The sequence below is a fragment of the Monodelphis domestica genome, chromosome 1, assembly GCF_027887165.1.
Source record: "Monodelphis domestica isolate mMonDom1 chromosome 1, mMonDom1.pri, whole genome shotgun sequence".
Lineage (NCBI taxonomy): Eukaryota > Metazoa > Chordata > Mammalia > Didelphimorphia > Didelphidae > Monodelphis > Monodelphis domestica.
In genome coordinates, this window is record NC_077227.1 from 352582511 (window position 1) to 352596244 (window position 13734).

Here is a 13734-nt window from a genome sequence, read left to right on the forward strand (position 1 = left end):
CACATTTTAAACTTACTCTTGTGCAAAATAAAAAAAAACAACTTAATATTGGTAACATGTGCTTTGAGTACAAAAAATGAGAGATAAAATAAAACTCAAATACTATATTGCATATGAAAGGGAAAAGACAATAATAAAAAATGTTTTAAAAATAAAAAAATATAGCTTACAATCAGTGGCACACTGTGTCAGCTAAGGAGAAGTAGAATACAAAGGTTTCTCACCCCAAAATGAGATCCATTTCCTTTTTAACTTGGCTATGATCCACAGTGTGAGTGCCAATGATTTTCAAAGTAAGAGCTTTATAAAACAGTAGTACAGTAGGTAATGCACATTCAAAGAAGTTCCAAAATTCCCCCAAATCATAAAAGCTCAGTTAATGACAATAGTAAATAAACCCACTATCATATAGGATTCTCATGAATCTATAGCCACTTGCTGTGTGACATTTAAAAAACCTATGAACTCATGGATACTTGTCACAAGTTCTAAGATGTAGCAAATCTTTCAACCTTGGCAAAGATCTTTTTAACAATGTTTATTACTGCCATCATTCCAAAATTTGGCAGAGAAGCCAGAAAAAAAACAAAACACAAACCTCTGTACTGCTGATGAAAACCTTTTGGGTCTAAAATGTTACCAAAAATTTAGATCATTCTGGTGGAAGGATAGAGTAAGCTGAAGAGTTACAAATATCTAAAGAAAAACACACCAAAACAACCTGTTCAGAAGCTACTAGGGGAGGAGGAGTCAAGATGGCGGCTTAGTAGCAGCAAAAGTTCAGACCTCTGAAAATCCTTCCTTGCCAATCACAAACTGAATGCTCCTAGGGTGCTGAAATTCAAACTTAACAACAGGACAGAGGAGGGGAACCCTTCTTCTGGACTCAAATCAAAAGGTACGCCCCCCCCCCAAAAGCCTGAATCCGAGAACACTTGGGTCTAAGGGGAAGGCAGAAGGAAGGTCCCAGGACCCCTCCCCCCCAACCCAGAGCGCTGAGCCCCCAGCAGCAGCTGGAACCTCTGGGCGGGCAAAGGTGCTGGCTTGGAGGGTCTACCTTGTGAGCAGCAAGGCGCCGGGCTCAGAGTGTCTAGCTCTGGCAGCAGGGAGGAAGCCAGGGAGAGACTGGGGAGCCAGGAGCCCCATGGCTGGGTCTTTCCATCTGGCTCCAGTCTCCCTGGAGGTTTTTGCCTTGGGGAATATCCAGACCAACCCAGTTGAACCTAATCTCATCAGGACTCCTCAGAGCCCAGGGAGGCCAGGACCTCTCCCCCCCTAAAATGCAGGGCCTCCCACAAGAACAGGATATATATATATATATGTATGTATGTATGTATAAATATATACATATATAACTAGAGCTTAAAAATAGGTTAATATTAAAAGAAATGGGAAAAGAAACAAACGGGGGTAAATTTATATGTCACAAAAAAGCTCATGGTGGGAGAGGGGAGAACATCAATACATTGGAAGGGTAAAGAGGTTGGAGACAGGAAATACTCAACTTTTATGTGCTTTCAAATTGACTCAAAGAGGGAAAAACAATCCAATCCATTGGGGGCAGAGAATAGATTTGCACCCTACAGGGGAGTAGAAGGATAACAAATGGACTGGTGGAAAGGGAAGCAGTACAAGGGAGGGAGGGAGTGGGGGGTTAATTTTAGAAAGACTATAGGAAAAATAAGGGGGGAAATAAGAAGGGAGGGGGTAGAAAAGGAAGTAAAATAAGGGTGGGAACTAGGGGGACTGATTAAAAACAAACATTGGTGTAGAAGGAAATAGTGAAAGAAAAGGCAGGAACAGGAGTAGAAATCAAAATGCTGGGTAATACACAGCTAGTAATCATAGCTCTGAATGTGAATGGAATGAACTCACCCATAAAATGCAAGCGAATAACAGAGTGGATTAGAATCCAAAATCGTACTATAAAGCAATGGTCATCAAAACAATTTGGTACTGGCTAAGAGACAGAAAGGAGGATCAGTGGAATAGACTTGGCATAAATGACTTCAGCAAGACAGTCTATGACAAACCCAAAGACTTTTGAGACAAAAATCCACTATTTGATAAAAACTACTGGGAAAATTAGAAGACAGTGTGGGAGAGATTAGGTTTGGATCAACATCTCACACCCTACACCAAGATAAATTCAGAATGGGTGAATGACTTGAACATAAAGAAGGAAAGTATAAGTAAATTAGGCTAACACAAAATAGTATACATGTCAGACCTTTGGGAAGGAAAGATTTTAAAACCAAGCAAGACTAAGAAAGTCACAAAATGTAAAATAAATAATTTTGACTACATCAAATTAAAAAGTTTTTGTGCAAACTAAACCAATGTAACTAAAATCAGAAGGGAAGCAACAAATTGGGAAACAATCTTCATAAAAACCTCTGACAAAGGTTTAATTACTCAAATTTACAAAGAGCTAAATCAATTGTAGAAAGAATCAAACCATTCTCCAATTGATAAATGGGCAAGGGACATGAATAGCCAGTTTTCAGATAAAGAAATCAAAACTATTAATAAGCACATGAAAAAGTGTTCTAAATCTCTTATAATCAGAGAGATGCAAATCAAAACAACCCTGAGGTATCACTTCACACCTAACAGATTGGCTAACATGACAGCAAAGGAAAATAATGAATGCTGGAGGGGATGTGGCAAAGTTGGGACATTAATTCATTGCTGGTAGAGTTGTGAATTGATCCAACCATTCTGGAGGGCAATTTGGAACTATGCCCAAAGGGGAATAAAAGACGATCCAGCCATAGCATTGCTGGGTTTGTACCCCAAAGAGATAATAAGGAAAAAGACTTGTACAAGAATATTCATAGCTGCACTCTTTGTGGTGGCCAAAAATTGGAAAATGAGGGGATGCCCTTCAATTGGGGAATGGCTGAACAAATTGCGGTATATGTTGGTGATGGAATACTATTGTGCTCAAAGGAATAATAAAGTGGAGGAATTCCATGGGGACTGGAACAACCTCCAGGAATTGATGCAGAGTGAGAGGAGCAGAACCAGGAAAAAATTGTATACAGAGACTGATACACGGTGGTACAATCGAATGTAATGGAACTTCTCCATTAGTGTCAATGCAATGTCCCTGAACAATCTGCAGGGATGTAGGAGAAAAAACACTATCCACCAGCAGAGGACAAACTGTGGGAGTAAAAACACCGATGAAAAGCAACTGCTTGACTACAGGGGTTGAAGGTACATGACTGAGGAGAGACTCTAAATGAACACCCTAATGCAAATACCAACAACATGGAAATGGGTTCAAATCAAAGACACATATGATACCCAGTGAAATTGCGCGTCGGCTATGGGAGAGGTGGGGGGGGAGGAGGAAAAGAAAATGATCTTTGTTTCCAATGAATAATGTTTGGAAATGACCAAATAAAATAATGTTCAAAAATAAATTAAAAAAAAATTAAAAAAAAAAAAGCTACTAGGCTTCCTACGACATTATTTTCCCACCTCCATGATGAAATTATAACCCGTTTTTAGGTAACTAAGCCTCTTTGGGAAACCTCCTTCCCTCTGTTATGAGACTGTAACAGCGTAAAAGGAATGTCTCCAATATGTTCCATCCATTTCAATGTACAGCTGAGGAGAAAAACAGTGAAAATCACTTCAGATGCCTCATCCATTGCAGAAATGGGGCAATACAACAGTGCCATGACACTCCAGGCTCAAAATAGGCCCTTACCTCTTGTTACAAATAACTCAAGAGACATGAAAAATGATCAGAGATATTGATGCTACTAGATATCTAAAAATCATGTCTGAAGACCCCTTAAAATCAATTTGAGATATTTAGCTCATTAAATTCTCCTAAGGTTGTATACAGGTTGTATCCAATTTGATGGAGTACATCCATCATAGATGTGACAATTAACTAATGCACAAAGGAACAAAAGGCTGTTAAGGCAACACATGACCTTGATGGAACTGGTGACAAACCCAGTTATCCATAAGGGCTTATGGTTTTGCCAGGGAAAGGGTTTGTGCAAATTGAGTATGGGCTTTACAATAATATGTTCTTTAGTACAGTCATAGGGGAAAGGTACAAATAAAGACAATGTAACAGCATATAGAGCTAATAGCCAAAACACAGTAACTTAAAATGATTCAATGTAACAGAATAGTATATATCAGATTAAGATGTGAATTTAGTAAGGTAAAATTAAACCTTAAAACAAACTCAGCCAAAGACAATAAGCATGGCAGGATATAGGCATAGAATTCAAGAGTCCATTTTCACCAGCTTCTTAAGATATCCTAACATGTGTGGTGAAAAGAGGGGCAGGCTCACAGCAGGAGGTATGGTCACAGCAAGTGGAGGCTGCAGGCTGGACTATGGGCAGACGACGGAGCAGAAGTAGTGGGAGGCAGTAGAGAGGAACATTGGCTCAAGCAGATGGGTGTGAAAAATGGCTTATCCCTTCTTGGCCAAGAGGCCCATGGCTAACTCACTCAAATGAAAGCATGCAGGTGCCCAGGGTGGCTGGCAAGAAACAGGGAAAAAACAACAGTAGAAGCGGGGCACCAGAAACAGCAGTAGAGAAACATAGCTTTGCAAAATTTGTCTACTCCCTATTCTTTACTCAAAAGTCTATCTTTAAAAAATGGAGAATTCTTTTTCCAACTTCACTGGTCGCCATAAGATTAAAATTAATATACAATAGCTCCAAATATTATATTTCATAAGATTAATAATGACTTGAAGTAGAGGAAAATAGATAAAGCCTGAGTAAGAGCAAGTTTTACCTGAACCACACAGGGCAGGAGAGCAGAGCAAGGAGGAGAACTCGGGAAGAAGAGTCCACCCAAGAGGGCTGAGTTCAAACTTATTTACAAATGTGGGCACACAATGTGGTGGAAAACCTTGGGGTACAGGTATGGGCAGTTGGTATTTGGAGGCATTCCTCAAATACCTGCCCATAGACATCTGAGCCAGAAAGGCAGACAGTCTGCCTTTGGCAAAAATTCTAACAAACAAAACACTAACCCTTTTCTCCAAAGTCTTTAAGTCTTTCAAATCTGGTGGGTCCTGTTGTAATGCCTTCAGCCTCCTCTCTCCTGCAACTTCTCTGTCCTCCTTCAGAATTCTCCTTTTGTACAAGACTACTTCATTGCTGCAAGAGAAAAATAAGAGAAATCCATAAATACATTCTTTAAATAGGACTTTATCAACTCCCAATATACTTAACTATAAAGATTATCTACACTGCTAATCTTAATCTGCAATCCCATATTATTAATTCTATTAATGTCTATTATACACCAATTATAAAATTATTTAGGCTACTTTTTAATCAGAAAGATTGACTTACTCTACCAAAATAATCCTATAAAAAGCAATCCTGAGGGCAACTGGGTCGCTCAGTGGATTGAGCCAGGCCTACAAAGGGGAGGTCCTGGGTTCAAATCTAGTCTCACACATTTCCCAGATTTGTGACCCTGGGCAAGTCACTTAACCCCTATTGCCTAGCCCTTACCACTCTTCTGCCTTGGAGCCAATACACAGTATGGATCCCAAGATGGAAAGTAAGGGTTTAAAAATAAATTAATAAAATAAAAAGAAACCCTACAAACTATAGAAATATAAAAGCCAAAAATAAAATCCACATCACAGTTTATTCAGGGCTTGTAAATCTAAAAATGTCCCTTTCTCCTGTTCCGTGGCCAAAATTAAAATATTGTCTAGTACTAAGTAAAATTCTAACTAGATATTCTATCACTCAAAAATCCAAAACCACATTAAAATTACTGCATGGCAATTTCAGCCTTGAAACTATTTTTAAAGGCAAATTTAAAATGTCTCAAAATTAAAATTAACACCAAAAATTCTCAAAATTAAAAATGCTTCTACCTTTCCCTAATTTTAAAACCTCTCATACACCCCCCCTTTGGGGAGGTTGAGATACTAGGATTTTAAAAACTTTTCATTTACTTTTAACTACTTATTTAACAATTATAACTATGCTTAAATGGCTCAGACCTTTTTTTTTCACTCCTCTTTACCATTACTTTAATCCCTTTAACTCTAGTAAGAAATAATGTTGCAACTGAGTCCCAGCCAAAGCAAAAACCTGTAGATAAATGATTGTGAAAAATAACTCTTTTGTTGTGGCAGTATTACAGATCTCCTGATTTAGTAAATTAGTTTTGTTTTGAGCACACTTTTCAATTTCCTGAGTATCTATTCATTGTCCCTAGTCACAAAGGTTTCCTTCTTATCTCATTGTTTCCTGCCTTGGGGCTTCAAAATATTTAAACTTTACTGGCACTGGGGAGTAATTCAGTGTTCTGTCTGAACCCTGCATATTAAAAATGCTACTTAGAATCTAGTATTTATACATAAGGCTTCCCCCACTTTTTGGTACTGATGGTTGCCAGGTTTTCCTAATGACCTGGGATCTCTTCTTGGGAAAAGTTCTGATACAATAGGGGAGACTACCTAAAACAGAGGGTCCTTAGTATATGCTTAGTCTCACCCAACTAGGATAGTCATTCCCCAGAGGGTCTTCCACTCAGTCTGAAAGGGCTAGCTTGGGATTCCCTTCAGGGTAGATTCCCATGTGAACAGGAAACAAGTACAAACTTTGGGGTCTCCAATCTACAAACCAGTTCTGAAAATTGGGCTTCATCAGATCCCACTAGGCCACAAGTTTGGGATTCCTAGATTCCATGTTGGCAACTGAAAATTTACTATAACAGGAGAAAAGTGGGAAGTAAATTAAAAAGGAGAAAAGCTCCCATAATTTGTAATATTAATACCAAACATAAGTTGGTAATGATCAGCAGCCACCTGTAGAACTTGACAAACCTTGCTGAGCCATTTCTCAGCCCTTCCATTTGTCAACATGGAATCTAGAAACCCCAAACCTGTAGCCTAGTAAGATCTGATGAACCCCAAGTTTTAGGACTATTTTGTAAATTGGTAAGCTTGTACTAGTTCCTAGTTCCAGTGAGAATCCACCAGGCAAAGAATCTCAGCCTAGCAATTTCAAACTGAATAATGGACCCTGGGGTAAAAGAGAATCCTAGTTAGGTGGGACTAAGCATATGCTAAATACCCTTTTTGTCTTAGGTAGTCTTCACTTTTGTATCATAGGCTCTTTCCCAAGAAGACCCACAACTGGGAAGGGACCACCCTTTTAGTATCCAATTCTTGGGGATTTCCCAGGTGGGGAATTCCTTTCTCTACTAGTGGTCATATGCCAATGATCAGAAAAATAATGCTCACAAAATAAATGCCAAATCGGATTAGTTCTCTCCTTTTAAAAAGGAAAAATTAGGAAACAATCAGAGTTCTCTGGTCTACCAAAACAAAAACAAATCTGGCCTCAGACACTTCCCAGCTGTGTGTGTGACCCTGAGCATGACTTAACCCCCCATTGCCTAGTCCTTACCAGTCTTCTGCCTCAGAACCAATACACAGAATTGATTCTAAGAAGGAAGGTAAGGGTTTAAAAAAACAAACTTATCTATTGTAATGGTTGCACTCTGGAAATTTACCTTAAAAACTCTTAAGAATCAGGCTATAGTTCATGGTCCTTTACCTTTTTTTTTTAATCCACACAAATTTTGCTCCAAACACAAAACTTAGGGTTACTAAGGAAAAGCTTAAAAAATTACCTTTAAATAAGAATACCTATCCAATTCTCTTCCCATTATCTTTTTACTCTAATTTGCTTTTGGCTCCAAAATTGCCTTTCTTTCAGTTTTGCCTTAAACCCTTTTTGCCCTAAGGCTAAAGACGCTCCAGGAGAGGAAATTTGTAGGTTAGTTTTTAAAGTGTTCAGGGCTTCCTTACCATTTAAAGCAAAGCCTTTCCCCAGTAAGATCTAGTCTTTTTACAACAATGCAATGACCAAAAATGAACTTTCTTTACTCCTGAACACACACATTAATCAGAAAAACCTTGCTCTTTGGAAACTAATAGCAGCTTGACAAAATGTGAAATCACAGCACTCAAATAACAAAGTAAATACCTAGAATAAAATGCATCTCATTGCCAACTGCACTTGATATGCAATATTTCACACATTAACCATACCAAAACGGGGAAGAAAAGATTAGAATTGAAGGTTATGAATGTCTGGACCTCCTTTTGCTGCCTGCCTCGCCTCTAGCTTTGGGGAGGAATTAACTGCTAACGCAACTTTCAGACATTATTTCCTAACATTTAAATCATGAGCATTTGAAATTAGTAGCGAAGCCTCCACTTAAGGAATCCATTAGACATACACTATAAGCAAAACCCCACCGAAATTGAGAAGAAATCCAGAACTTAAGTCCTTAAGCTTCTAAGAAGGTCTTTCACAAAGAATGTACAACCATTCAAACCTTAAACAGTAGCATTTCAATTCATTAAGAAACTTTCTCTATTTTAATCGACTTAAAGCAGTTACCCAGAACTTCAAGCGAGCACTCAGGCTCTCACACTCCAGCTCAGCTTCCCATTCAAAGCTTTCAGCCAACCATTCATACATCTGAACTACTCTCCTTGCCCTTAGTCTAGCATAGACACTGCTCCACTCACATAGGCATGCACGAACACACGCACACCCAAAAACCTAGCCAAGCTCAGAGCTTGTAGTCAAGTTGAACTAGACTCCATTTGTCAAATTTACCTTGCAGCCAGATTCTGCCACTGACTGCAATCTTATCTAAACCTTGTCAAGGTGGAAATCTAGAGATCCCCAGTTTATTCAGTTGGGAGGTAGAAAGCCCAGGTTTTGACCTTGTCACTGGAGAGGTTCCCCCTGAGGGAAGGTCCCTCTTCACCAGACAATAGACATCTACTTTAGCTTTGATGCAATAGGTAGCATGTCAGTCTCACAAGCTGAAGGTCCTGAGTTTGATCCTCAGTAAGGAGGGTGTGATATACTGGGAGAGGCTTCTGGAGACAAAAGAGCTACTTGGCTTCAGATGAGATCTGTCTCCCACCTCTCTCAGGGGGAAACCTTTCCTGTGACAAGGTCAAAACCTGGGGTTTCTACCCTCAAACTAAATAAACTGGGGATTTCTAGATTTCCACGTTGACAACCTTTACCTACATCAGACCCAAACTTTGAAAAAGTGGTTCCTTGGGCTGCCAACTGTCCCCACCTCCTCCTGGGAACCATAGACATGCTGTTCCCCATTCCAGCAGCTCCGGAGTAGCTGGATTCTGTGGACCACTGCTTAATGCCCCCTTAATTAAAGAGTGGGTCACTCCCAAATAGACGAGACCGAGTACTTTTTCTGAGAGCCATTTACCTGGCCCCTCTGCTAACTGGACTCTTGACTCAACCCCAAACGGGTAGTGTGGGTACCTCACATCTGGGGTCCTTGTTAGTTAGAGGGTTGCTCAAACAACTGGGACTTTGGAATCTTACTGGGGAACCTCAATTTGTTGACTTGGAAAAAACACACAACTAATAAATAGTCAGAAAAACCATTCTTTAATCAAGGGAAAGGGGTTCAGTGTAATAGTAGGCCTCCACACAGAGATGCACACTAATACCCACACAGAGTCCAAGGATTGAAATCTAGATGCTCTGAACACTGAACCCTGGGAGAGTCAAGCCTGCTAGATTGACAACTCCAAGGAACAAAAGAATTTGGGGAGCCTATATAGCATTTGGGGCAGGGAAAGATGATTGACATCACTATAGCTACAAAGGAAATGAGAGTGTTCAAACTATACAGACAAAATACAATCAAGCTTGGGAAAGGAATCCTAGCTAGAGGCTGGGGTGTAAGGGAAGGGGCTGCTTACCCTGTGCAGGTGTGGGTCTTCTTGGGAAAGGGTCTCTGATACAATATTCCCTGGTCTCTGACTCCTCCTTATTACCCCTACTTTCTTGTCTCCTTTTATGTGTTGTCTCCCCTTAATAGACTGTCAACATGGAATCTAGAAACCCCAAACTTGTGGCCTACTGGGATCTGGAAACCCCAGGTTTTGACCTAGTCACATGAGAGTTCCTCCCTGAGGGAAAAGTCCTACTTCACTGCCTCTTAGACTAACAATAGACTTTTAAGATTTGGCAGGGTAGGCGGCACTTCAAGCTGAAGGTCCCCAGTTCAATCCTTGAAAGGAGGGTATGATATACTGGAAGAGGCTTCTGGAGACTAGAAGAGTCACTAAACATCAGAGAAGAGGATGAGACTCTCCTAAGAATGCATAACTTTTGGAGAAAAATCAAAATATGACTAGATCTTGGAGAAAAAAAAATCCCAGAACTACTTGACCCCATTTCCTCTTCAAGCTATTGTCCTATTTCTTGCATTCCTTTATATCATTTACTTTTTCTAATTAGGTGTTAGCAGATACCCTCATTTCTTTTCTACAAGATTGTATGGAGAATTTTTTTATTAATGAAATTCCAGAAATAACAATAACATTTATAAAATTTAAAATTATTTATTTGTTACATTAAAATATCCAGGCAATCCAGATCAAATAGCTTACCATCTCCAAGAGGGGGGTGAGAGGGAGACAATTTGGATCTTATAATTTTGGGAAATGTATGTTGAAACTGATTATTAAATGTAATTGGGAAATAAAACACCTTTGAATAAAGAAAAAAACAAAACAGGTAACTCCTTTCCTCTCTCCTCTCCCTCTATTAAAGATATCATTTGACAAAAAGATATATGTACATATAAAACTGTCTTGCTTATTTCTATCAGTTCTTCTCCTGGAGGTGGACATACACAAGTCATTCTTAAAACAATATTTCTATTGCTGCATATCATGTCCTCTTGGTTCTGTTCATTTCACTCTTCATAACTTCATGGAAGTCCTTACATATGTTGGCTGGGAAAAAAAGCATAGAATTATTAAATAGTCAAAATCATTCTTTAATCAAGGGAAAAGGGGTTCAGTGCAATAGTAGGCCACACCACAGGACTGCACAGAGCTGGAGGATTAAACTCTGGTCACTCTGGATATTGACCCCTGGGAGTGCCACCATGCTAGATAACAACTCCACAAAACATGGGACTAAAAGCCAGGACTCTGAGATCAAAAGTCTCATGCCCTATCAACATAGAGAGTAGGGCTAATGCTTCACAATGGACACAAAAACGAAAGATCAAGCCCATGGCTGGGCCACCCAGGTAAAGGATTTTAGCCTAGGTGGAGAAACCATTGGGACAAAAGAGATACTTAACATCTGATCAGATTAGCTATTCACACTCAGACTATGGAGGTCTATTGTTAGCCAGAGACCAGTGAAGTAGGACTTTCCCTCAGGGAGGAACTCTCATGTGATAAGGAGGTTTCTACCTCCAAACTAAATAAACTGGAGATCACCAAATCCCTCCAAGCTGCAAGCACGGGGACCTCTAGATTCCACTTTGACATGTGTTTTTAGAAAATTAATTTGTTCATTTCTTATTGTACAGTAGTATTCCATCATGTCAATCATATGCTTGACTTGTTCAGTCATTCCCCAATTGATGACCATTCCTTCAATTTCTAGTTCTTTGCCACCCCAAAGAGAACTTCTATAAATATTTTAGAACATGTAAATTCTTTTCTTTTTTCTCTGATCAGTAGTGGTAGTCTCTTGGTGACCTAGAATGACGATTGTCTTTGTGCATTATCATCTATTGATGTACCCTCATGTGGCTTTGGAGTCCAAAGGCTGAGGCACAAATTTTATGACACATGGGGCATGGGACTCCAGTTGTTACGGGAGGTGCGGTTGTGGCCTGGTGTTGGCTGGGCAACCAAGCTTGCTGAGGATCACCCACAATGTGTCCCTGTTCACTGTGTCAGGTATATGCCTTTGTCAGGTATATGAAGACAATGTAGAGACTCAGGTTCTGCTCAAGGCATTTTTCCTGCATTTGCCTCACCTGCATTTGCCTCACCGTGAAGACCATGTCAATGGTGCTGCGATCTGGTCGGAAGCCACATTGTGATTCAGGCAGGTTCTGCTCTGAAACAGATGACAGGAGTCTGTTGAGTATAACACGGGCAAGGATCTTTCCAGCAGTGGAGAGTAGTGAGATGCCTCTGTATTTGTCACAGGCTGCTCGTGAGCCTTTGTTCTTGTATAGGGCTACGATGGAGGCATCTCTGAGTTCTGGGGGCATGTCTTCCTCTTCCCATATGCTGGTCAGCACTATGTGGAATGCCTGGAGCGCCTTTCCATTTAAGGCCTTGTACACCTCGGTTGGGATCCTGTCTTTACCGGGTGCCTTGCCTGCACTCATTTGTTTAATGGCTTTTTGGACTTCCTCTATTGAAGGAGGGACATCAAGTTGTTCAATGGTGCGGTTTTGGGGGATTGGGTCAAGGGAGCTTTGGTCGACTGAAGAGGGTCAGTTGAGAAGCTGACTGAAGTGTTCTTTCCACCTATTGCTGATGCCTTTTTTATCTTTTATGAGAGTGCCACCATCAGAGGATAGCAAGGGAGTGGTGGTGGGTTTTAATGGCCCATAGACAGTCTTGAGGGCACTGAAAAATTGTTTGTAGTTTTTCATATCAGCAAAGCGCTGGATTTCTTCTGCCTTTTTTTCCCACCATTGGTCTTGCATCTTCCTGATCTCACGCTGCACCATGGCTTAGAGAGACTTGAATCTGTCCTTTTTAGGAGCAGAGTTTGGGTTATTTTGCCACTTCATAAAGGCTTTGTTCTTTTTGCTCAATAGGTCTTCAATAGCAGTGTTGTTCTTGTCAAACCAGTCCTGGTGGTTGCGTTGTTTGGGGCCTAGGACGGCCTTTGATGTTTCCTTCACTGCATCTCTGAATTGGTTCCATTTCTCGGTTGAGCTTCCAGTGAGTGGTCCCTTGGCAGACAGCTTGTTGTCCAGGAAGGACTGAAATGTTTGCAAATAAGATGGATCTCTAAGATGACTCACGTTGTAAAATGCGGGAACTGTCTGGGCACGTTTTGGATGGCGAGGCTCAATGCACATTTGAAGAGTCGCTCTAACCAATTAGTGGTCTGTCCAGCATTCGGTTCCTCTCATGGCTCTGGTGATCTGTACATCCTGGATGTCTCACCAGCGTACAATGATGTAGTCAATGAGATGCCACTGTTTTGATTGTGGGTGCATCCATGTTGTTTTATATTTGTTTGCCATTCTGAACACAGTGTTCGTGATGGTGAGTTCGAACTCTGAGCATTTGCTGAGTAGCAGTAGGCCATTGTTATTCATTTTGCCCACGCCGTGTTTGCCGAGCACTCCTTTCCATCTTTCATGGTCCTGGCCAAAGCAGGCGTTGAAGTCTCCCAGTAGTATCAGCTTGTCATTTGTGGGTACTGAGTGCAGGATGGCACTCAGGTCAGAGTAGAACTGCTCGATGGTCTCCTCTGTGCTGGTCAGTGTTGGGGCATATGCACTGATGATTGTGGCATACCAATCTTTGCTGAGAGGTAAACAGATCTTCATGAGCCTCTCGCAGACGCCCACAGGCAAGTCTGGCAGCTGTTTGAGCAAACTGGTCTTGATAGCCAGGCCAACACTGTGGATTCTGTCTTCATTTGAGGCTCTACCTTTCCAGAAGAAGGTGTATCCAGTGGTAGGTTCACTGAGTGATCCCTCTTCTGGTAAGTGTGTTTCACTTAATGCTGCAATGTAGATGTTATATCGCGCCAGTTCTTTGCCAATTAGAGCTGTTCTTCTCTTGGATCTTGGGGTATTCTCTCTATCAAGTAATGTTCTGATGTTCCATGCCTCTAGTAGGAGTTTCTTTATATTATGTTTTCTTTG